The sequence below is a fragment of the Spea bombifrons genome, chromosome 7 (assembly GCF_027358695.1).
Source record: "Spea bombifrons isolate aSpeBom1 chromosome 7, aSpeBom1.2.pri, whole genome shotgun sequence".
Classification (NCBI taxonomy): domain Eukaryota; kingdom Metazoa; phylum Chordata; class Amphibia; order Anura; family Pelobatidae; genus Spea; species Spea bombifrons.
The window spans coordinates 37,536,668-37,562,194 of NC_071093.1; positions in this window are offsets into that span (position 1 = coordinate 37,536,668).

The following is a 25,527-nucleotide window of genomic DNA, read 5'->3' on the forward strand; positions in this document are numbered from 1 at the left end:
AGTAGCCATTTACTAAAATACAAACCCACATTTAGGTTGTATCTGTGACACATTATATAATTATCCATTACAGGAAAACACACATTATTATTCCGGGGTTTATTTAGCCGCAAGGGATAGTACTTATTTGGCGTTACGGACACTACGATGACTATTGCCAGTGTAATTTAGAAATATGGAACACCATTTTCTTCATATTTATGCCCACATAGAATGTTCCGTTTTATACATTACGAATTACGTTTTTCATTACCATACACTAGATCTGCATAATATATTTTAACGTTCAGTTGACTTAAGTATCAAGAACATGTTTGAAATTCCCAACTTCTACCAAGGATTAATGTTTAACAACCTAGCTTCGGGCACCGGAAGGACCGTGGGGATTAGGGATAAGATATCCTGTCTCTCTGCCTGTAACTCTTTGTACATCTTGTTGGTAACATTGGTAAATTAATTTGCCACTGGCCAAGTAGAATACATTCTAGATCATTGTATTTTTCATTACACTAAGTTTAGTTAACCTGAGACATTTTGGAAATTCTTTACCGTACATTAAGAGAGTACACAATGTAAGGAACCTTTAAGATTACACTGTAGCGGCAGAAGTAGTAGTAGTTAAAAGTCAATTACAGTAATTGTGCCCTCCTCACCGAAACATTGTAGAAACATAATGAGAATCCGTCCCTATAGGATCCTCCTTTATTAAAATAAAAAACAAATGTTAAGTGAATTGAACAGTGCTCCATAGGCTTATGGTGAAGTAACACGGAACGCAGCGATATCGGAGACTAAGCCTTACGTTGGACTTTAATTTACTGATATGTAAGGGTGGATATTGTTTCTTTTTATTCGTTTATTGCTCATATTCACCTTCCACTTCTGCCTTGTGCTATTTTGGAGCCGCTTAGAGTTTATATATTCATAGAATATGGGTCTGCTGATCCGCTCTGAATAACATACTACGTGTGTCAGTAGGCTCAGGGGGAGCCCTCTTTGATCTACACTGTACCCTAAGTGGAGGACTTGAATAGTTGCATTGACACATTGATATCGGTATTATTTGTTGCGTTTATGTCACACTCTACACTCTTTGTGAAGTCACTGTATACAGATATATATATTATATATATTAAGTATTCCCATTTAATTTATATATAGATAACCCGATAAATTACAGCTTGTCAGTAGGTGCTAACTAGACTACTGTCCCCCAGCTTTTGAGTTAATGGCCACTCCACTCTAAGGAAAGGGAGTAATTCCAATTTACTGGAGTTTTTGTTTTTTTTAGAGCTGTATGTCACTAAAAGTATCTGGAATTATAATGTGATGATCACTTTGAAACATTAAAGGGATACTCAAGCTATCATATGTATTTTAATGTATATGATAGCTTTGTGGTCCCTTTTAACTCTCCATGGTGATGCAGAATCGCCCAATATGCATGTGCCTCTCCCCCCCGTCCATTTTGCATAGGGAAATGTTTTCGGTTGAACAGATCTCCCTGCATGTGATATACTTATGGCCAGTAAGCTCCAGTGACTTCAATGGGGGTGATGTTTTTTTTTGAAGAATGCATATATATATATATATATATATATATATATATATATATATATATACACACTTAGTCTTCTAAATTATCCTGTTATATTAATTTCCTTATCAGTTTAACAAACATATTCTTAAATGTATTTAGGTCTCGCAAATTAAACCACTTTCTTAAACACAATTTATTCTAAGCCATATGCCTGTCATTAGTACATATGCCTGTCATTAGTAATTTGCGAAACCCCACTCATTAATTAATACCTCATTCACACTTATAGATAGCAAGTGCAAATGAATGTGAAGGGAGAAGCCCTCTCCCATACCCGTTAGCATATCGACACGCTCTTTGTATAATTATTATTATTATTATATGCCGTGTTTGGTGATATAGTGAAAGATCGGACTGTCTAGCCGTATTCTAGAACCCATAAGACAATACATTTGCTTATAAATATGGCAGTGTTTCAATCTACCAAGAAAAGGTTAGAACCAATAAGAACAATAATATATATATTTTTTTATTTTTTTTACTGGCTATAAGGTTTCCAAAGATTTGGGCGATTAAGCACCCCAGTGCTCCGCTGGTCAGTGGACCGGTTACAAAGTACATCTGTGATCTCCCCAATTGGCTCATTTACACTATGGAGAACTGCTGAGTCAGCACAGGCTCCATAGTAGGCAGTGACAGGCAATGGGTTTAGAACAGGAAACACTGGTATATGATGTCATATCCTGTTGCACCAATGAGGACAGTGCTCATGGATTAACACCACTGACTAGGGCCATACTTTTAATGGTAGATTCTAGGACTATAGAATAATTTAAATGCACCTGAAATGCAGAAAAAAACCTTCATTATTAAATACATGTGATTAATGAGTATATGTGATTATTTCACAAAATGAAAATACAGATGTTGCGTTCTAATTATGGTTATTTATAGCCAAAGTATCACATCTGCAGCATAACCCGCCATGCCCTGCAATTATGCGAACATTTTTTCACATGTACTCACTAATATTGGATGAATAAAAGCACTGAACCCAAAAATGCAATTAACAAACAGCATCTTGAAGCTCAGTTCTGGTGTAATAATTCCGCAGCTACCAGAACTAATAGGATTGTAGATTTAATGTGAAAAATGATGTATTTCAAATATTTAAATAATCTGTGGAAGTGACACTAATCTGATGCAAAATAATCACATTCTATTTAGGTTGTGTACCAAACTGATATACTTTAAAAGGTGATTTCTCTTGAGATAAGCAGCCACACATATATGTAAGGATGAGTGTCTAGCGCAGATTATTACCTGGTCCATCCTTTCAAGGGCAAGGTTTGCTGGTGACATCACATCTTAAAACAGAGACAGCTCAGAGTGACTTCACCCTGTAACTTTGTAATGAAATTAATGAATTTTAATGTAATGAAATTACCCCCCCCACACACACACACACACAACATACACAACATGCACAACAGGACAATATAACGAACCAGGGATATAACACACTATACAAAAAGGGTGAGGTTACCTCCAAGTAAACCTGTGGGAAAAGATTTATCGCTTACCTTTTGTGGGACTAACCAGCAATCATGAGCAAAACTATAAATCCTCATAAATAAAATCGTAAAATATAAAAAAAAATAAAAAAAAAATCTCATCCATGGGGCCCATTCAAGTTAAGGAAGAATGACATTTGTGTCAGTGCAGTTGGACACTTCTCTTGGTTTCATGTTTATTTATGCAGAAGGGAAAAAAGTCAGGAAGTAGTCACTGGTGACCTGGCGGGTTAAAGCATTAAGATAAATGCCTATGATATCATAGCTCTTCTTTACCTACATAATTCCGGGCCACACAAATCTCTGTGCATCCTCCCACTAGACCAGGGGTAGGCAACCTTCGGCACTCCAGATGTTGTGAACTACATTTCCCTTGATGCTTTGCCAGCATTATGACTGTAAGAGCATTATGGGAGATGTAGTCCACAACACTTGGAGTGCCGAAGGTTGCCTACCCCTGCACTAGACCATCACAGAGCAAGTCAATGGGGTTTCAGCACTCAGTTACCCCAGAGACCACAGTAACAGCACTACAACAGAGAAGCATTCCAAGGGTAATAACAACAGCAGTTCTCAATGCATGCCTTTTAGAGTGAAACATTTCATATATTTCCAAAAATTTCCAAGTTTTGCTTACAAATATAAAAAAATACAATTGAAGATAATATTATATGATGTACGACTCTTACGACTGGAAACAAGTGTCATTAACAATAAAATGAAATTACATATTCATTAAAACCGGTGTTTTGCATTTAGTATACAGCGTAGTTATTCATCTTGTCATGGTAATCCTTAATTATTTTAATTAATCTGAGCTTGTCTTATTATTCCTGTTGATGTTTTGTTTTCTCTGTTTTCTATTTCCTTGGCTAATTATCTTGCTTTCGAATTTTGATGTAGTGTAAGGGGCTGATTTTCCAGTGACATACTTCCGAAATAAAGGCAGTTCTGAGAATTCTGTCTTATCTAACACTTGTTACATTCTTCTGTTTCCTGCAATCACAATATTAGGGGCTTTATGCATGATGTAGCATTGAATTCATAGAAGAGACAGGTCTTAGAAGACATTAACCATTTTGTTTTCAATGTCCTTCCCTGAAGATCTCCCATCTTATTCTTAACTCACAGAGACAGCTTGAATCACTCAACAACAACACCATTACTTTATTACTAACCTTCGGCTGTACATATGTCATTGGTTGGCCTTTGGCTTTGGAGTGCCAGGCCTGCCCAGTCATCAGTGTTGCCAGACACCTTATCAAAATGCCCACGTGGTAGAATGGCTTAGTCTTAATCACCCTTTGACTAATGAAAGTTGGAGGAATTGATTTCATTGGATTAGGAGGACTTTGTTAGTATTGTCATAAAGGATTAGCAGAGTGTTTGATCAAGGGAAGTCACCAAACATATTACATAATAATAAGACAATGATGACCACTCATGAATAATCATCCAGACCCTCAGAACAGGAAGGTAAAATGACTGCTCCTATAGTATATATATTGAAGGTGGATTTAAACTTTATTATATAGGTGTGTTCAATCTACTGGACTATAAAGTCTAACGACAGAGGTCATTTTAATCATTTCTTTCCATAATCTATACAATTAACAAATCATGTAATAATTATATATTATATTTACATTATCGCTGAGATAACTTTTAAGCAAGAGGAATTAATCATTCAGACTGTGGAATTGTTGTTAAGCCCAGGTAAACAAATTTGTTCTTTGTGTAGAATTCACGATTTGTATTGATTCAATCCAAATTAATGATTTTGTTAGCTTCTTGATCATCCTTGGTAGCACACAGTTTAGGTAAGACAGCACACTTAAAAGCAATTAAGGATTGATTTGTTTTTAATTATTATTGCCTGCATGGTCGCGATAGTAGTATATTAATTACAGGAGCAATGGGGGATATTTCAGACGGATGATAGATAAAAATCACTTTTTAGATTATAGATGTAAGTAACAAAAAAAGCACAGGTTTAGTGTTTTTGTAAAGCTAATGTACTTCTTAATATGCAGTGACAGCACGGACTATACTAAGATGGAGTTTGGTAGAAACAAGAAACAATTAAAACAATACTATAGGTCATAAATTAGTGTTAAAGATTATTTATAAACATTAAATGCACCAATACTTCCTTATGTTAAATTATCAAATTAAAAATGTGTCATTTTTATCAGTTGTATATTTTTAAGGGGAGACTCCAGCCATCATATGCAAGTAAATGATAGCCGAGAGGTCCCTTGTGATGTCCCCTTTGCAAATGCATGGGGGAATTCTGCAGTACCCTCTATTTGCCCGTTTGCCTGCCCTTTACCCCTCTAGCTATTTTCAGTTAAACACATGTCCTTAAACTTGAAATATTTACCCAAAATAAAAAAAACCCTGTGCGCATAAGATAATTATGGAGGACAAAGAAAGGCAAACTTATAAAACAAACAATATATAAAATTCAATTGATCCACTTCGAGCAGGCTGTATTTAATGGAGCTGTGTCATTTTTCAATAGAACAAAGTGGACCTGTCACTTTTCCAAATCCTACATGTTACTGTCCACCAATCCTTATAAGCACGCATTATGGTGTATTGATTAAAACTCCCAATATAGTTGGTGTTGAAGAAGGGAGCTTGCGCAATATGTACGTGTATGTGTAGATGTGCAATATATCTTGACTTTGCTGATGCAAAGTAGTCCTTAAATTTAGGGTAAATCAAATTTTATTGTTTTTCAAACAGTCGAGGGAGGGATACAGAAAGGAAAAAAGGGGAGGGGGGGGACACAGGTAGCATCACAGTAGGTTACAGGAGTGGTACCCAGCATGCCGTCACAGAACAAAAGACGGGCCATGATGAAATGCAAGAGCAATATCACACAGAATGACATATGTAAAACTAACAAAACAAGGGACCAGGCACACGTCCCTCAAAAAGAGGGCACAGCATGAATGAATCCAAAAGCACACAGGCGAACGTTAACACAGGTTCCAGAACAGCAGAGCAGGTGGACACCATGTAGTAGTGTAACGTGTGTGAGGCAGATGGGCGAAATTAGGAAAATGAAGGCAGCATCCGCAGGGTCGCGGAAACAAAACAAGCGGACCATGAGACAAGGTCCAGGACCAGCGGGTCAAGCGCGTGAGAAAGAAGGAGCCCATTAGCACATAGGAAAGGACTCAGAAGAGGAGAGCAATTGTCGTGGCACCACGAGACCGGGAAACCTGATCACGAAGCAACAGTGACACAGAGGGGAGGGGTAGGAAGGATAAGGAGTGGGAAGGAGGGAAAAAAAAAAAAAAAAAAAAAAAAAAGGAGGGGGTAGGAAAAGGGGAGAGAAAGAAAGAGGAAAGAAAAGGAGGGGGAATCCAGGAGAAGTGGCGAGACAGCAAACATAGCGGATTCAGGTAAGCAGAGAGCGAACCAGGGGGCCAGACATAAAGTCCAGCCAATAGAACCACATTTTCTGATACCTCTCAGCAGCCCCCGTGGCCAAAAGGGACAACTCCTCCAACACCCGTATCTGTTCCACCCGAAGGATCCACTCCTTGGTAGTAGGGGGAGCAGGATCACCCCAGTGCAGGGGGACCAACGCCTTAGCAGCCGTGAGGAGGTGACGGACAACCGACTTCCGGAACCAGGACGCCGAGTACGGAATGTGATGGAGAAGAAAAAATTCAGGCGTAAATGGGATCTCTCTATCAGTAAAATGAGCCAGCTGGCGATGAATAGATTCCCAGAAAGGAACGATGCGGGGACAGTGCCACCACAAGTGCAGAAGAGAGCCCGGGGCGGCATCACACCTCCAGCACTTGTTCGGAATGTCAGGATGATATCTGGATGTGACAGAGGGGGGCCGGTACCAACGGGCAAGCAATTTATAAGCCATCTCTTGATCCCTGTTACTCCTGGAGCAGTGGCGGGTAAGGTCACAGATCTTCCCCCATTGCTCAGAAGAGAGAACAATCTGAAGCTCAGACTCCCACCGCCCCATAAACGGGGGGTGGTCAGGGTAGGAGGCCTCAAGGAGCAGGCCATAGAGACGCGAGATACCGTGAGCAGGAAGTGAGGGCGCTGCGCAAAGGTCCTCAAACCGCGTGAGGGCACGCAACACATTGTGCTGAGGAGTCAAGGAGCGAAAGAAGCTGTGCAGCTGTGCATAGTGGAAAACATCAGTGAAAGAGGGAGGCGAGCGGGTAGCAAGCTGACCCAACGGCTTAAGACCCCCTGCAGTCACAAAAAAGCGCATGTCAGACCTCCGCGCAGGAGGGGACGAGGGGAAGAGGGTGGCACCCACCCCAGGTGGAAAATCAGGATTATCCCGAACAGGAGTCAAAGGGGAGGGGATAGAAGACAGCCGGGACTTCCATAGAATGGAAAGCCACTCTTTCCAGGTAGCATGAATAAAAGGGTGGGGCAGCGCCGCACAACGAGCCGTCGGAATGGAAAGCCAGGGCAGAACCCTCGCAGGAAAACCCAGCAGGGCAGACTCAACCTCAACCCATTGCTTATGGCCCGGGAGGTGATACCACTCCAACACTCGGAGCAGGTGGCAGGCCCTATAATAAGAGCGCGGACAAGGCAAGGCCAGCCCACCCAGGGGCTTAGGCAAAATCAGAGTAGTGAAGCGGATCCGGGGGGTCCGCGAGTTCCACACAAAGCGCATGAAAGCCGTTCGGAGGGAAGCGAAGAAGGAAGACGGGATAGCAATAGGGAGGGTCTGAAAGAGATATAAAACACGGGGCATGACATTCATTTTAATCGTATTTATCCTGCCAACCCAGGAGATTGTTAGCCGCTTCCACGACCGGAGATCAGCTCGAATAACAGTCAGCAGAGGCGCGAAGTTATACGAAAAGAGCTGGGTGAAGTCGGGAGATAGCCACACACCCAGGTATTTAAGCTTGGGGCAGCACCAAGAGAAGGGAAACGAGGATTTCAAAGGAGAAGCAACAGCAGGAGGCAAATTTACGTTGAGGATCTCTGATTTGGAGGCATTGATTTTGAAGTTGGTAAGCTTACCATAGACCGAAAATTCCCGGAGAAGATTGGGGAGGGTGATGGTGGGCCGGGTGACAACAAACAAAAGGTCGTCAGCGTAGCCAAGAACCTTATGATGAGTCCTCCCAACCTGAAGCCCGCTGATATCCGGGTTCATCCTGACGGCCTGAAGGAACGGCTCCAGAGCAAGCACGAAGAGAAGCGGGGAAAGGGGGCAGCCCTGTCGAGTCCCATTCCGGATATAGAAGGGATCAGAGAGGGAACTATTGACACGGACACGAGCCGAAGGAGTGGTATACAAAGACCCTATCCAAGCGAGCAGGCCAGGGCCAAAACCCATATGGGACAGGGTGGACAGCAAGAAGGACCAGTCCACCCTATCGAAGGCCTTTTCCGCGTCGGTGGATAACAGCAAAGTCGGAGCGGAGGTATGCTTTGCATAGTGCATAAGGCTCAAGGCCCTGATAGTGCTGTCACGAGCCTCCCGGCCAGGCACGAAGCCAGTTTGGTCAGGATGGACCAAAAAAGACATTAAAGGCTTCAACCGATTGGCCAGAATCTTCGCGAAGAGCTTCAGGTCCACATTCAGCAAAGAAATGGGACGATAGCTGCCACACAGCTCAGGATCCTTACCCTCCTTGGGCACCAGGGGTAGTCCTTAAATTTGATCTTTAAGATCTTAAATTACATTAATTTAAAAATGATAAGCATTGGTTGATGGCAGAGGAGGCCCCTGCCGGCAAACAATAGAGTTGCTCGCATGGACCTTTAAAATCTTGGCGCCAAAGCTGCTGCGTTAACCCCGCATTAACCCCTTCTAAAATAAACGGCAAAAAACAAACGGGGGAATATTCGTAGAATACGAAGATTATTTTACCCACGATGACGAACACAAAGTCTACTTCCCAAGTCTACTTCCTAACATTATATTTTATCTGTATCTGTGATTTGCAAACAACATACCATGATTAAAAAAAATCCGCCAGCCTTCAAAGCAATTTCATATTCAACCCAAGCTACTTGCTCCTTAGCAGTCTCTAGACTAAAAGAACTGCCACTGAAACACTGAAAATATCCAAATAATACATGAAAGACCAAAATAATTGTTAATCATGCCCGTGTACAGTGTTTTCTATATTTTATTTTGAGCTCTGAAAATGCAACATGACAATGCACCTTATTATCATAGATGGCGTGATATTCAAACAAAGCTATTATATTTAGCGAATGAGACTGCTGATAAAATATGAATGTTACCATGGTATCCAGACATTTTTGGAGACGGAATTATGTAATGAACAAAAGATGAGGTTATATCACAGATGAAAGCGCTCTTATTTCCTAGAAGACATTAAACAATTTTTGTGTATAATACTAAAATAGCATTGTGTGTAGTGCAAGCTGTTTGTGGTTCATTTTGGTTATTATATTATATGTTACAAATAATTTTAACAAAGCAGATAATACGTAATCTATTCATTGGTAATTCGGTCTGTAGGAGTTGCACTGAATGGCCCCTGTTCAGAGGTGTCACACACGTAATGTACGAGCGCATGTACATTCACTGGCTTATTCATTATATTATATGCCATGTACTGTTCCAAGCCACAATCACAGAGGCAATTATCTGTATAGAAGCCCCTTTCCTCAGCTTAGTATACCGAGAGTTCTTGTGGTTTTGCATTCTTCATAAACTATTGGGGTTATACAGTATTTGCTTGATTATAAGACGACCCCCCAAAAAAAGAAAAAGGAAAAAAAGCCTGAATATAAGACTACCGTATAGGGAAAAAAACGTTTCACTAGTAAATATTAATTCACTTGTAAACTATTTTTTCATTATTTAATAAAAACGATGCTTGAGAAAAATGCATTTCCTGTTTTTATTTACTTTTATTTGCCAACCTGCCCCCCCCAGTTATGCACATCTGCCCCAGGCTTGCCACTCTGCCCCCCTCCCCGACTTACCAACGCATCCCCAGACTTGGGGGCTGCAGTGTGATTCCACTAGCTGGATATGCCCGTCCGCATGCTACGTCAGCATAAAAACGTTACATGTGGCCTGTTATATGACGCCATTGTTTGCACGTACGTCATTAAGTGGCCGACAGCCTTAAAGTGCCAGGACCGCCTCGGTATACCCAGTCTAGTTCTGCCTATATACAAGCAGCAACACGGATAAATATACTTTAAAAAAAACTTTTTAGGGAATTTCTGTTTGTAAGGTGAATGTACCGGGTGTGTTCTTTCAGGATGATATATTGTCCTACAACTACTTCTTAAACTGACAGAAGGCTCATGTATAAATCCGTCTGCTTTAAAATCAGTGGACTACTGATAGCTTTATAGGTTATAAAACTTTTATGAGAAGTACTGATTGATTCACAGTTGACTGTAAAAAGTTCAAAATAAGGTAATTCAGGATTCTGCTTTATAAATTGCTAAGCAATGAATGTTGTATATAACTTCTTCTATCCAGAGCGATATTAACAATTCAAAGAAGGGCTACTAAAAAGAAAATACAGTCTAGAAGACTACCTTCTGTTTTTATGAGATCCGAGATCCTTTTTATGTTATTTTTTTAATGTTTTAACTTGGATCGGGTGGGTAGGGGGAACTGTTTATGGCTGAGTATTCCTCGTTGACCTTTAACCTTTACACATGCATCAATCCTTCTAATATTGAGCATACATTAAACCTATTGCATGATGCCTGCTTTTCACTGAGGCATGATGCGCCTTACTCAGAAGTAACTAAATCCAGCACACTGGAAGCAGGGTAGGAACATATCGTATTTTATATTGGTCTTTATCTCTGCAATTAATACCCCCAGGAGCTGACCCCCTGAATTTACAACATTTTGGTATTTTCTGTGTATTCTTAAGCGACCTCCCCCGGGTTAGCCCCCCCATATTAAATTTTTTTACAAAAGATCATGGCATTTGTTAGATCTTTGTTAGATCAGGTTTGATCAACTGTTTTTTTCGTTAGATCAACTCTAAAATAGGCAATATTAACAATCTTTTTCAGGGGGGGCTAACCCGTAGCCAGCCCCCCCTCAACAAAAATTTCAACAAAATGTTACTGATTATGATAGCTCTACGTTAGATCAGGTTTGATCAGACAACATTTTTGTTAGATCTAGTCTAATTACTGAGATATTGCATATTTAATGAGGGGGGGCTAGCCCCCCCTCAACTGAAATTTGGATTTTTTTTAATGGATCTTGGTAGATATTCGTTAGATCAGGTTAGATCAACAGTTTTTTTCGTTAGATCTACCACGCAGGAGGCGGTATTCACAATCCTATTTTGTGTGCGGGGGATGGGTACACATACGGTCTGGCCCCCCCTCAACTGAAATTTGGATTTTTTTTAATGGATCTTGGTAGATATTCGTTAGATCAGGTTAGATCAACAGTTTTTTTCGTTAGATCTACCACGCAGGAGGCGGTATTCACAATCCTATTTTGTGTGCGGGGGATGGGTACACATACGGTCTGGCCCCCCCTCAACTGAAATTTGGATTTTTTTTAATGGATCTTGGTAGATATTCGTTAGATCAGGTTAGATCAACAGTTTTTTTCGTTAGATCTATCACACAGGAGGCGGTATTCACAATCCTATTTTGTGTGCGGGGGATGGGTATACATAGGGGCTGGCCCCCCCTCAACTGAAATTTGGATTTTTTTTAATGGATCTTGGTAGATATTCGTTAGATCAGGTTAGATCAACTGTTTTTTTCGTTAGATCTACCACGCAGGAGGCGGTATTCACAATCCTATTTTGTGTGTGGGGGATGGGTACACATACGGTCTGGCCCCCCCTCAACTGAAATTTGGATTTTTTTTTATGGATCTTGGTAGATATTCGTTAGATCAGGTTAGATCAACAGTTTTTTTCGTTAGATCTACCACGCAGGAGGCGGTATTCACAATCCTATTTTGTGTGCGGGTAATGGGTATACATAGGGGCTGGCCCCCCCTCAACTGAAATTTGGATTTTTTTTAATGGATCTTGGTAGATATTCGTTAGATCAGGTTAGATCAACAGTTTTTTTAGTTAGATCTATCACACAGGAGGCGGTATTCACAATCCTATTTTGTGTGCGGGGGATGGGTATACATAGGGGCTGGCCCCCCCTCAACGGAAATTTGGATTTTTTTTAATGGATCTTGGTAGATATTCGTTAGATCAGGTTAGATCAACTGTTTTTTTCGTTAGATCTACCACGCAGGAGGCGGTATTCACAATCCTATTTTGTGTGCGGGGGATGGGTACACATACGGTCTGGCCCCCCCTCAACTGAAATTTGGATTTTTTTTTATGGATCTTGGTAGATATTCGTTAGATCAGGTTAGATCAACTGTTTTTTTCGTTAGATCTACCACGCAGGAGGCGGTATTCACAATCCTATTTTGTGTGCGGGTAATGGGTACACATACGGTCTGGCCCCCCCTCAACTGAAATTTGGATTTTTTTTAAATGGATTTTGGTAGATATTCGTTAGATCCGGTTAGATCAACTGTTTTTTTCGTTAGATCTATCTACTCACAATCTTCTTTTGATTTTACATATCCATGCCTGTTCATTTGCACATCAAGCCACAGGTGCAAACCTCTCAACTGTCTCGATTAATGCAGTACAGTCACGATTTGGAGGCTCTGTCCCGCTGAGCTCTACCTCTGTTCCATGGAATTCGGGATTCAGAATCCTGCGGGTCCTGATCTAGTTCTCTGGTGCCTGGGTCACCAGAAAACGACTACTGGACATGCTCAGCATTGTACGCATGCACAGTAACACTGCCAGCTTCAGTGACAGCACTAGCTCGCATGTGCGGTAACGCTGACACTCTGATCTTCACAGTTTAGGAAGAGTGATGGCAGCAATGCACATGCGCGCCAGCGTCCCAATTCGCCGAGATGTTGGGAGGTATGAGGTGATGTCATAAATAACAGACTCCACAGACACATTTAAAACAAATTTTTCTCCGAATTTAGGCATTTTCTTGCAGTTTGCCTAACACAATGTATAGATAACTTTCAATATTTTTTATTCTCTGCATTCACAGTATGTGTACCCATCCCCCGCACACAAAATAGGATTGTGAATACCGCCTCCTGCGTGGTAGATCTAACGAAAATAACAGTTGATCTAACCTGATCTAACGAATATCTACCAAGATCCATTAAAAAAAATCCAAATTTCAGTTGAGGGGGGGCTAGCCCCTATGTATACCCATCACCCGCACACAAAATAGGATTGTGAATACCGCCTCCTGCGTGGTAGATCTAACGAAAAAAGCTGTTGATCTAACCTGATCTAACGAATATCTACCAAGATCCATTAAAAAAAATCCAAATTTCAGTTGAGGGGGGGCCAGACCGTATGTGTACCCATCCCCCGCACACAAAATAGGATTGTGAATACCGCCTCCTGCGTGGTAGATCTAACGAAAAAAACTGTTGATCTAACCTGATCTAACGAATAACTACCAAGATCCATTAAAAAAAATCCAAATTTCAGTTGAGGGGGGGCCAGCCCCTATGTGTACCCATCCCCCGCACACAAAATAGGATTGTGAATACCGCCTCCTGTGTGATAGATCTAACGAAAAAAACTGTTGATCTAACCTGATCTAACGAATATCTACCAAGATCCATTAAAAAAAAATCCAAATTTCAGTTGAGGGGGGGCCAGACCGTATGTGTACCCATCCCCCGCACACAAAATAGGATTGTGAATACCGCCTCCTGCGTGGTAGATCTAACGTAAAAAACAGTTGATCTAACCTGATCTAACGAATATCTACCAAGATCCATTAAAAAAAATCCAAATTTAAGTTGAGGGGGGGCCAGACCGTATGTGTACCCATCCCCCGCACACAAAATAGGATTGTGAATACCGCCTCCTGCGTGGTAGATCTAACGAAAAAAACTGTTGATCTAACCTGATCTAACGAATATCTACCAAGATCCATTAAAAAAAATCCAAATTTCAGTTGAGGGGGGGCTAGCCCCCCCTCATTAAATATGCAATATCTCAGTAATTAGACTAGATCTAACAAAAATTTTGTCTGATCAAACCTGATCTAACGTAGAGCTATCATAATCAGTAACATTTTGTTGAAATTTTTGTTGAGGGGGGGCTGGCTACGGGTTAGCCCCCCCTGAAAAAGATTGTTAATATTGCCTATTTTAGAGTTGATCTAACGAAAAAAACAGTTGATCAAACCTGATCTAACAAAGATCTAACAAATGCCATGATCTTTTGTAAAAAAATTTAATATGGGGGGGCTAACCCGGGGGAGGTTCTTAAGCGGAACCCGAGGATGAGCAACAATCAATCAGATAATGCAATAACTGTCAAATAAGGGACAGCTCAACCAATAATTTCAAACCTGTAGGGAACAACCAACCAATGGGAAACTAGAATTAAGGAACATAGTTACTAAGGAAACACACTCTAGATTTCAAAGCAACCAATGAGCCTCAATGATAGGGTGACTTTGAGGGTTATTTCAGTGTCTGTTGAAACAACTTGTCTTGCCTACTTTTGTATCACATTCTTCCCAAGTGTAGTGGTTTTCCAGGGACATTCACAATTTTTGGCCACTGCTTTTGTGGAAAGTGGGGGATTATAGGCCAGTTGGGGAGACGCTTTTTATTCAGATTTTATTATTATTTTTATTATGGTATTAAATACACAAGTCCACATCCAAGGTACAACATGCACAAGCTTGTAAAGCCCTCAATGCCACTAACTGTATATTTTCACATCAATTTCTCGTGCTAGCTTATGGAGATCCTTTGATCTCCCCTGATCAGCCCAGTAGTATGCATTATTTGGTGTGGCTGTAGGGCACATTATATTAAAAAAGAAGACATGCTTCCAATATCTAATAGTTGTAGAAGTTAATGCAGAGCCGACCCTTACATGGGTCCCGGTAGGTCCCTTGGAGCCAGGCAGCGCCTTGACAGTGGCGGCAAGTTGCTGTCCCAAGACATGTTCTTTCTGCATAGATTTGTGGAGGAGAAGCATTTCTGTACCTCTCTTTCTCCATGAATCTATCTGGCCTCTCTTGCTCTTCTGCAAAAAGGCAGTCACAAGGACAGCCTCTCCCTCTTTCCTCCAGTGGGTGAAATAGTGTGGCATGAAGCTCGGCTCTTTTTAAGCAGAAGTGCATGGGGAGCAGTGATGTATTGCTGGGGGTTGGGCAGAGAGTCAGGAACGAAGCAAGGTCATGTAAAAAGAGGTTGTGTGAGGGAGTATGGATGTGTGTCAGGCCCCATCCAGGCTACGGAGCTGCATGTCTGACCATGGACCCGGGATCTTACAATGTGTATGTTGTAAGTTTTTGTTTGTGAGCATGGATGTGTATGTGTAACTGTGTGTCAGCATGGGTGTGTATCTCTAGGTGTGCCAACATGGATGTGTGTGTTTGAGTATGGATGTGTAAGTGTGTGAACATGAATGTGTACGGGTAATTGTATCAGTGTGAATGTGTGTATGAACATGTATGAACATGTATGTGTAAATGTTGGTATGTGAGCATGGGTGTGAGAGAATGCATGCGTATATGTATATGTGTGTATGAACATGTATGTGTAAATTTTGGTATGTGAGCATGGATGTGTGTGTGTGAGCATGGATTTGTATATGTATGTGTGAGCATGGATGTTTATATGTGTGTGAGAGAGCATGAATGTGCATGGGTAAGTGTGTGTGAAAGGGAGTTTATGTTAACATGAGTGTGTAAGGTACGAGTGTGTAAATCTGTGTAAGTCTAAGACTATACATGCCAGTGTGTATGTGAGTGACTGGGGGGCAAGGGTGGTGAACCGGGAGGCCAGGTTCACTAAGAAGACACGAGAAGAAGCGAACAAAGGAAGAAGAACAAGAATAGGCACGAGAAACGAGGGACACAGAAGCAATCGTAGCAAGGTAGGAAGACATCGAGTGAGTAAGAGTGTAAAAGAGCATGAGAGAGTGAATGTATTAATCGTGATATAACATGATGGGTGTGAGGTTGTGGAGTGGAAGCATTTCATGCTTGGGCCCAGGCAGCAAAATGTCTTGGGCCGGCCCTGGGTTAATGTATAAATATAAACAACAGCTGAGTATTCTCGCTGCTATTAAATACAAGTCTCATCACCCATTTGGCTTGTTAGCTGGCTACGTGTAATGAGTGGTGTGGTACAAAGCAGCCTTGTACTTTTTCTTTTGATGGATATTCTATTTATTGTATACAAGAAGAATGATCTCTGGACTGCTCTTAATGGCATTTTTAATCTTTAAGTAAGGCCCTGCAAAGGACTTCTTTATACAGTCAAATACTCACTTTGTTTTAATGAAAATGCGTTTATCACATGAGACTGACCCCTCATTTGCACATTTCAGATTGATGGTTTGCTGGAGGAGTTGTAGATATTGCTTTTATGTGTATTTTATCAATTGGATTTTTCTATTTTGCTGGAAACCCCTTTTTATTCTTGAACAGGGGGAATAATTTATTTTCTTTTATGCATTAAGAAAATCTTGAATTTAATTAGCACAAATCTGAACCCAGTGCATTATTAAACACCAGAGGGGAACTATTTAATTCCAGCAATTAACTTTCCTACATTAGGAATACTGTGTGAAGTTCAACGGATCTGATCTTTCCCAATAAAACAAACACAAGTATTTGCTGATAATCCACACAGCTTCCTTTTTGTCAATTTGGTGTAAAAAAACAACTATGTATCTCACATGTCACAGTCACTTTATACAGAGAACTGCAGGAAACGTCACATGCCTGAATAATATTCACTAGATCAAGATCATTAAAAAGATTAAAAGAGGAAAGCTATTTTCCTTTTACAACACACATATTCTGTGTCCGATAAGCAGAAATGAATCATTTTTTGGGCTAGCTTTTCTTTGGAAAAAAACTTGTAATTTTGTACAGTAATTATATTGCTAAACTCACATAATAAAAGTAAGGCATTCGCCTAATACTTTGTACTTGTCAAAGAAGCACAAATAAGCTTGAGATACTTTGAACTGGACCAGCATCTACAGGTTGGTAGTGGTAGTAGTCATATAAGCTTTTAAGAATTTATGGACCTCAGAGGAATTTTCTCCAGGTGTAATGGTCATTATATTGCTGGCATTATATGCATTATATGCACTACTTCTCTCCGCTCCGTCTCATGATCGCGGGAGCAGGTGTGCCTATTCCCCTCCTATTCAGATTTACGCTACCTGGGGCTAGTCCCGTTTTTATAGATAGCAAAGCCCTGCCCCCTGAGAAGCCACTCCCCCAAAGAGGGAGGGCCCTGGGTAAGTTGTGCCAATAAGTTCGAGTCCCTATACAGCCATTATTTTTGTAGAAACTATTACATCGATTAATAAACCATACTGAACCATGACAACTTGCAATGATGTAAAGTGAAAGGTCCATCTTCCATTGCCTTGAAAAGGAGTAAAAGTTTATTAATAGGACAATATATGTCCTAGACAATGTCCGAGAAACAAACATAGTTTAGTTTTTTTGCAGCATCTTAAAAATCGATGATATTTGAAATTCTTTGCCGCATTGACAATAAAGTACAGTTTGAAACATAATCAATAGAATCTGTAATAAACACAAGACCAACAATATTTGACGTAAAAATCATTTTTTGTGCAAGCGGTTTGATTGATGGGTTGGTGAAGTAATTACAGACTGTATTTATAAAAGCATATTTCACGGAATGGAATTTTTTGGTTTACAATACCACCTATGTTTTACCTTTGTAACTAAAAAAAAAAAAGTTACCACGACAGATCTCGGTATGACGGCTCAGAAATGAGGTTGGGACACAAAATATTTTTTTTTTAGAAATGGACGTAAATGGTATGATTATTTATTTATACTTTGTCAGTATGCAATATGGCTTTTGCATTATGATGGTCGCCATAGATGTCTACAGAGGCTTGTGGAAACCTTGCAGTTGTTAAGAAGGATAAAATGTTTAAAAATAAATTACTGAGAAAATAACTCAGGCGGCGCCTGTTGAAATATTAAACATGTGAGGCATGGTTACAATAGGAATTGTGCAGACAGGTGGATATCAAAAGTTATCGTCTTGTATTAGAATGTGGTCATTATGGTACTGTTTAGCATGAGTTCCTTCGTAGTTGAATGTAGGGTGCCCATCTGTCCAACAACTCACCTCGTACGTTTCAGAAAGTTCTTAAATAACATTCCAGTAGGCAGTATAGTATTATAGTTTTTATTAGACTCATGGATGTTGGGGAGTGCTGCAAGAGGCAGCGAAGGACAGGAGGGTAGCCACCTGCCCCAAATAACATGGACCATAGCTGCTGAGGACTGCAGTACAGAAGATTGAAGAACCTTTAAACAATTACAAGGTGTCATTTTATAGGGAACAAAATGCCATTTGATGAAGTAGCTGTCGTCCCTTTCCTGACATTTCTTATTACACAGTTCTTTAGTAAAATATTAATGTGTGCTCCTCAACATCCATCATATCATGGTGCAAACAGGACATCAGTGAGCAAGCTAGGAATTCTGATTCAACTGTAGTTTGGGTGATGGCCCAAATTAAATTGTGGCTTTCTCTTCAAGTGTTCTTCCTTCTCCTACCCCGAAGACAAGTGCTTCAGTCCAGCCAGTGGCATATTTACCCTGGCCGCAGTCCTAGGGCTAACCCGAGCCAGCGCCACCAGCCACCCCTCTGCACTACCCCACTGCTGAGTGCTGGAGTATTATCCTACCAGGGGCGTAACTAGACGCCTCAGGGCCCGGGTGCGAGAATCTGTTAAGGGCCCCCCCACCCCCCACCCCCCCAAAAAAAACATGATTTTTACCCAACAATTTTTTTTCAAAATATTCAACAAATTAAATTTACATATTGAATCATATCTGTAAAAAATCAAAGAAAAAGGGGCGCATGTACAAAGGGCATAATCAAAGAAAAAGGGGCGCATGTACATAGGGCCCCTTTTGTACATGCGCTCCTTTTTCTTTGAATACATAAATAATGTATGGAAGCATAGCATAGCAGATATAGATCAACAGAATAACACACAAACCCAGCATTGCAGATATAGATCAAATAGAATTCACATAAAAACTCTGCATTAAAGGTATATTTAAAACCCCCTAAATTATAGGCATAGATCACAGGTTGCGCACCCCAAAACCAGCCCTGGCCTCCACACTGCCCACATAGAACCTGACCAGCACCCAGATAACACACGTAGGGTTTGCCATTTTTGTCCCCAAACAGCCCATCCTGTGCCTGGCTGGATGGGGACAAAGGTGACACTCGGGAGCTGAACTTGTGTGTCTAATCTATATATAAGTGTTTATATATGTATATCTATATAAAAATAAATCTAGAAATCTCCATTTTTTAAAGAAAAAAAACTTTATGCGTTTTGTCCCCCTCCACAGACACACACATATATTTATTTTTATGTTTATAATTGAAATAATAATGAAATAATAATTTAATGCCATATACAATATTTTTTTAAAAAAATACATTATTGTACCGACCTCCCTATTCCTTCCACTTTGGGGCCATGATGAAGTGCTGATGGAGTGATAGATGAAGACTGCCGTTTATTTTCAAACTGGATGTACGTGACTGACACGACATCCGGTGCTCCAGCAGTCTGTGTGATGGGGCAGAGCTTTCAGCCCTCATGCAGCTCTTGTGGCACGATCCAGTGCTCCTGCAGTCTGTATGAGGGGGCGGAGCTTTCACCCCTCATACTCTATGTAATCCTTTGATCCTACACTCTGAGCGTGAGGGGGCGGAGCTTTCGCCCCTCACGCTGCATCAATGATTAGGCGGCCGTCGCCAGCTCCGTGGCGCGGCTTGCCTTATTTAAAAAAAAAATAATAAAAAAAAACATAAAAAGGTATCGGGCGGCCCCTTGGCTTGAGCCCCCCTGCCGCCGGGGCCCGATTTCGTGCGGCCCCTTGGCTTGGGCCCCCCTGCCGCCGGGGCCCGATTTCGTGCAGCCCCTTGGCTTGGGCCCCCCTGCCGCCGGGGCCCGATTTCGTGCGGCCCCTTTGCTTGGGCCCCTCTGCCGCCGGGGCCCGATTTCGTGCGGCCCCTTTGCTTGGGCCCCTCTGCCGCCGGGGCCCGATTTCGTGCGGCCCCTTGGCTTGGGCCCCTCTGCCGCCGGGGCCCGATTTCGTGCGGCCCCTTGGGTTGGGCCCCCCTGCCGCCGGGGCCCGGTCGCAGTCGCGACCCCTGCGACCCCGGTAGGTACGCCACTGTATCCTACCCCTCTGGGCATAAATGACTTCTCCTACAGTAGTGACATTACAGGGAGCGTGACTGCTCAAGAGGGGGCGATCAGGCTCCCTGTTATGCAGAAGAAAGGGCTACCGGACCCTAAATATGCCCCCTTACAATATGCCACTAATTCCCCATACATAAGTTACATCAATGACTAGTAGGTTCAGTCTTTCATGAAAATGAAGCCTTACCAGTATCCAAGGAAAACGGAGCTGCGATATCCTAATTATTCCTGCCGTTTTTAAAGCAATGAATCAGTATGTTCCCTGTCCTACATATACAATAAAGCAAGTTTGACTGCTGCCTCGCCATTGATTCACACTTCTCCTTTCTTTTGATAATCTTCAGAATAGTGTTTTTGTTAAATCTCTGTAGAGTGTATGGAGAGCCATTATTTCGGCTGCATAATGGTTTGTCACATAATACGGGATTATACAATTTTTTAAACATGCCCTCTGTGAAACAGCTTTGCTAACTTGTTAGCAGATTTTGTATGTAAACTGCAACCACCTAGCAACACATTGTTCCTTTTGAAAAACAATTCTAAATCTTTCTTCCTCCCTTCGATGATCCATGGCACTCAATTGTGAGATTGTAGGGTAACTAGATATATTATTTATTGTTTTATATAGCACCATCATATTCCACAGCGCTGTACAATGGACATACCCACTGCTGGAGCAAGATCTTTCCTTCAACGGTCCTTCTCTTTGTGATGATGGAACATCGGTGATGATGGAACACTAGCATTGGTGTTGGTAGAAAACACCTATCCTTACCCCTTTGTTGATAATCATTACCACCTTAATATTAAGATAACATTTTGCAAAGGAGAAATAGTATTTCTAATAAAGTACTTATAGTATAGTATCTTTGGTATATTCTTTGATATCCCCCAATAACACACACATTGAGACATCTTCTGCTTAAGGACATGTTCAGCAACATAATGCTATGAGGAACAACAATCTTTTTTTTCCCGGAGCAGACCTCAATCTTGCTTTAAACCTTTGCTTAAATAGAAGCTGTCCCTATGTAGCATAAGTTGGGATGGTGATAAGGAGCATAAGATGGTCATCAAGTACTTTAATTTGCATTATTTTCCGTAAGGCTGTCAGGAACATTAAACTGTCCGTTTAATATCATGAATCACAAAAAGTTATTTCCATATTGAACATAAAAAAGACTGTGTCCATAACAATTTGTGAGAGGATCAACCTTTTCAAGATGTAAAGTCACTTTAATCATTTTATTGTTTCCAGTTTTATTTAATGTAACTATCACTAATCACTGCGAGGTGGGTGAATGCAAAGGGTTATTTTTTTTTTAGTAAAAATTGGTTATTTTTCAAGAATTCTGAGGACCTGAAAATGTAGTGTGGCTACCAAAATAGGGCTGTGGCAAACCTGAGGCTAGATTCATAGGATGCACAACAGGACATGGCTGAAAAAATATATACTTAGAACTGAAAATATATGATTCCTTCCTGCCCAGAAGGAGTTAACAATAATGACACCTGGGATTTTTCCTGTTAGACCATGAGTATTTGGGGATAAATACGCATCTGTCTGATCATATTGTGTACCATGTACATTTTGTTCTTGTCATCGGCTGTAAATTGCTTAAACAAGATTGCTCTGCATTAATAAACTGCATTAAAAAGGAGCCTGAAGGCTGTACTTCCCGACTCTGATTCGAGCCTTTTAGCATCTTATTGTAACCATTGCAGGTCACTTCTCACATATCAAGGTTTTAGTCCAAACATCTCAATGACTCAAAATCACTTCCTGAGCAGAATATTCATTTAACCCCCCCCCCATATGTGCCAGAGGGGCTTGCAACATTGTACAAGGTGATATCACCAAATGATAAATGTTCATCAGTAATTCAATATTATTATGGAATCATATACGGTAATTTTAAAATATGCTAAAATATACAAGGCAGAGGGTGTAATCAGGATTGACATGATGAGGCCTCATAGCTGAAGTTTTTCATTTGTAAAAGTACCATATCAACCAGAGAAGAATAAAGGCTCTACATGCATTAAGTGAGGATTTAGTCATAGGTTGCGAAACCATGGTACTTCTCAGAGATGTGTCGTTAGAATGATGGACAATTTTGAGAGCCAAGTGCCACCGTCCTGATCTGGTCATATCTAAGGTATTAGCACCTTAGATATAATATGTCATAGATGTCATAGCTGCCATTCAGCCTGACATGCTTCCACATGACAACATTGCTTAATGTTGAGGAGTATGCAGCTGAGATGGAGCAAGAGGCTTGCTTTTCCTAGCGGCCACATTGATCCTTCGTGTGACCTCTGGAGGACTATTAAACAGCATGGAAATACCAAGTCAGACATCAGAACCAGAGGCAGAGCAGAGATGAGGACAGGCAGGACAAAAGTCAAATTGTCCCTACGTGTCAAATCTCAGGAGTGACAAAACAAGGTCAGAATGGTAAGAGGTTGGGGCAGATGGGGCAGTTCAGGATCAAGCCAAGAATATCTGACAGAAGTCAAGACACAAGTCATAAATACATATATGGTTTTCAGGGAAACATCAACCTCAAAGCTTGTTGCTGGATCCATCTGTGGTTCCTAAATAGTACCCTAGGGGACACGTGTAAAGAAATCCTGAATGACCTTGAATATGTGATTTAGAGAATTACCTTAAATGCATATTTTCTATAAGAAAATATATTACACTTTTTTTATTTGAGAAGACCCCCTGCCCCAATGAAGCCACTGTAGAGCTCCATATATTATTTCTGCTTCTTCAATGTTCCTTATTCCCCAGCAAATTCAATATCTTAAGTGTTATAATTATAAATTTGTAGCCCAGGTTTCCCATCCTTCAATAACATTAATTAAAGTCTCTTTACTTTGTCTAATTAAACATCCTCATGAGGCAGGCCAAAAAAACGATACTAATGATAACATTTTCCAAGTAACAGCCACTGTTAAAGATCAGAACGTTGGCTTAATGGTAAATTCAATCGAGACTGGAATGAAATCATTGTATTAGAAGTCATACTTTGTGTATTCTAAAAATGCGCTCACACACGCAATTCATCATTGTGCTTGAATTATTAAAGCAATTGTAGTAATGTATTTATTTGTCTAAATATTGCTTAACTCATCTTTTCTTTCATAAGTGCTTCCATTCTCTTCTTGGGGAAAACACTATTTTATTTGTTATGGAAAAGGGCAGCCATTAGACATTGCCATAAGTGTGCTGACAATCTGAAAAAACATGCCCAATGCTGATTTTTTAAATACTTTAACCTTCTATATATTTTTTGGTGCTGATGAAGGCATGATCAGACTTTACAAGCTATTGCAATAATAAAAGTCCTACTTCGCTGCCATCAGCCCATCTATACTTTTGTTCATTTTACAGATTATAGCGATCTCTTATGATTACCGCGAAAGCACAGGCTCAAAATGGAAACGTAATGGGTTGTGGTTTTATAGCTATTTGACTGCAAATTTAATTATTCTTTAGCAAATCCATAAAACAAGAGATTCATTATCCTATACTAATGTGGCTTGGTTCTTTTAAAAAGCCAAAGAACCATGAATGCATTATAAACAAAACATATTTGAAATTAATACTAGTTATCTTTCATAGCATTAATCACTGTTATGTTTTGTTATTCCATTGTGTGAACATAAACTCGGAAGGTAACTTACCACAAACTTAGGAGTAGCTAAAAAGGAAGCCCCCCCCAAGAAAGACATCAATTGACTGGTGCCATCGCCTGCCTTCCAATCTTTTTTATTTACGATAAATAGAGGAGTAGGACAGAGGTCCATCAGATCTGCCACATGGCTACTTCATGAAGCTGAATACTGTGTTGGGTAGCTCTTTGGGTAAGGTAAGTAGGCAGACTCGCCTCTACCATTTACTTTTCTCGCCTTGGCCTTATGCCACTGAATTCCATGTTTTCAAATCTAGACAGGACTTATGGTGCCAAGCGGAATCGCTTCCTGTACTAGATGTACTTTGTAGTGTTGACTCATGTGACCACCCCACGCCGGTATCTGGTACAGAAAGCTCTTCTGCAGACAACTTGGCAGCAGGAAATATGCCCACAAAGTTGGAAGCATAGCATTGTCCAAAATGTCTTAGTTTGTCCCCTTCGGCATACCAATACTTTTAGGACAATTTTCTGTTCCAGCCTGACTGTGCCCCAGTGCACAAAGCAAGCTCCATAAAGACATGGTTGGATGAGTTTGGTGTTTTAAAGAACTTGACCGGCCCCACAGAGCTCTGACCTCAACCTCATTGAACACCTGTGGGATGAACAGGAACGGAGGTTGCAAGCCAGGCTTTATCGTCCAACATCGTGCCTGACCTCATAAATGCTCTACTGGATGAATGGGCAAAAATTCCGACAGAACCCTCCAAAATCTTGTGAGAAAGCCTTTCCAGAAGCTGTTATAGATATAAGGGGGGGCCCAATTTCATATTAATGTCTATGTATTTAGAGTGCAATGTCATAAAAGTCCTGTTTGATGTAATGGTTAGGAGTCCCAATAATTTTGTCCATATAGTATATCTTGTTTGATAAGATAAGAGCTACATGTTTTTCAATAATAAAGCATTCAAAAATGGTCTGTAAAGAAACACCAAATTATATAATGCTGCTTATGTCTTTAAGGTAAGTATAATTACACATATGTGCTACATCTATGAACATCAACTATTATATAATCAAGTGTTAAGATAATACTAAATGTATTTTGATTTTCCTTACCCGTATTACAAATATAAAAGCAATCGTATAATGGTTTCTTTGCCAGATATAACTAAGTGCCAGCAGATGGGGCAGGGAATATAGATTACTTGGCACTTCCTATCTCATTAAGAAAAAATGTTTCCGGAAAATGATACTGATTAGATTCATTTAGCAGAATAAATGCAATAGTGACATATTTTATTACGAGGATTACAAAAGGCCAGTCAACATTCTTATGCTAAAACCTGCAATTTTTTAACAGTGTAATTTTGTTATTAAATGGGATCCTATCACTATATATTTAAGTGATATAGTACTTTTAAGGCAAACATCTCCAAAACAATACTGGTTAA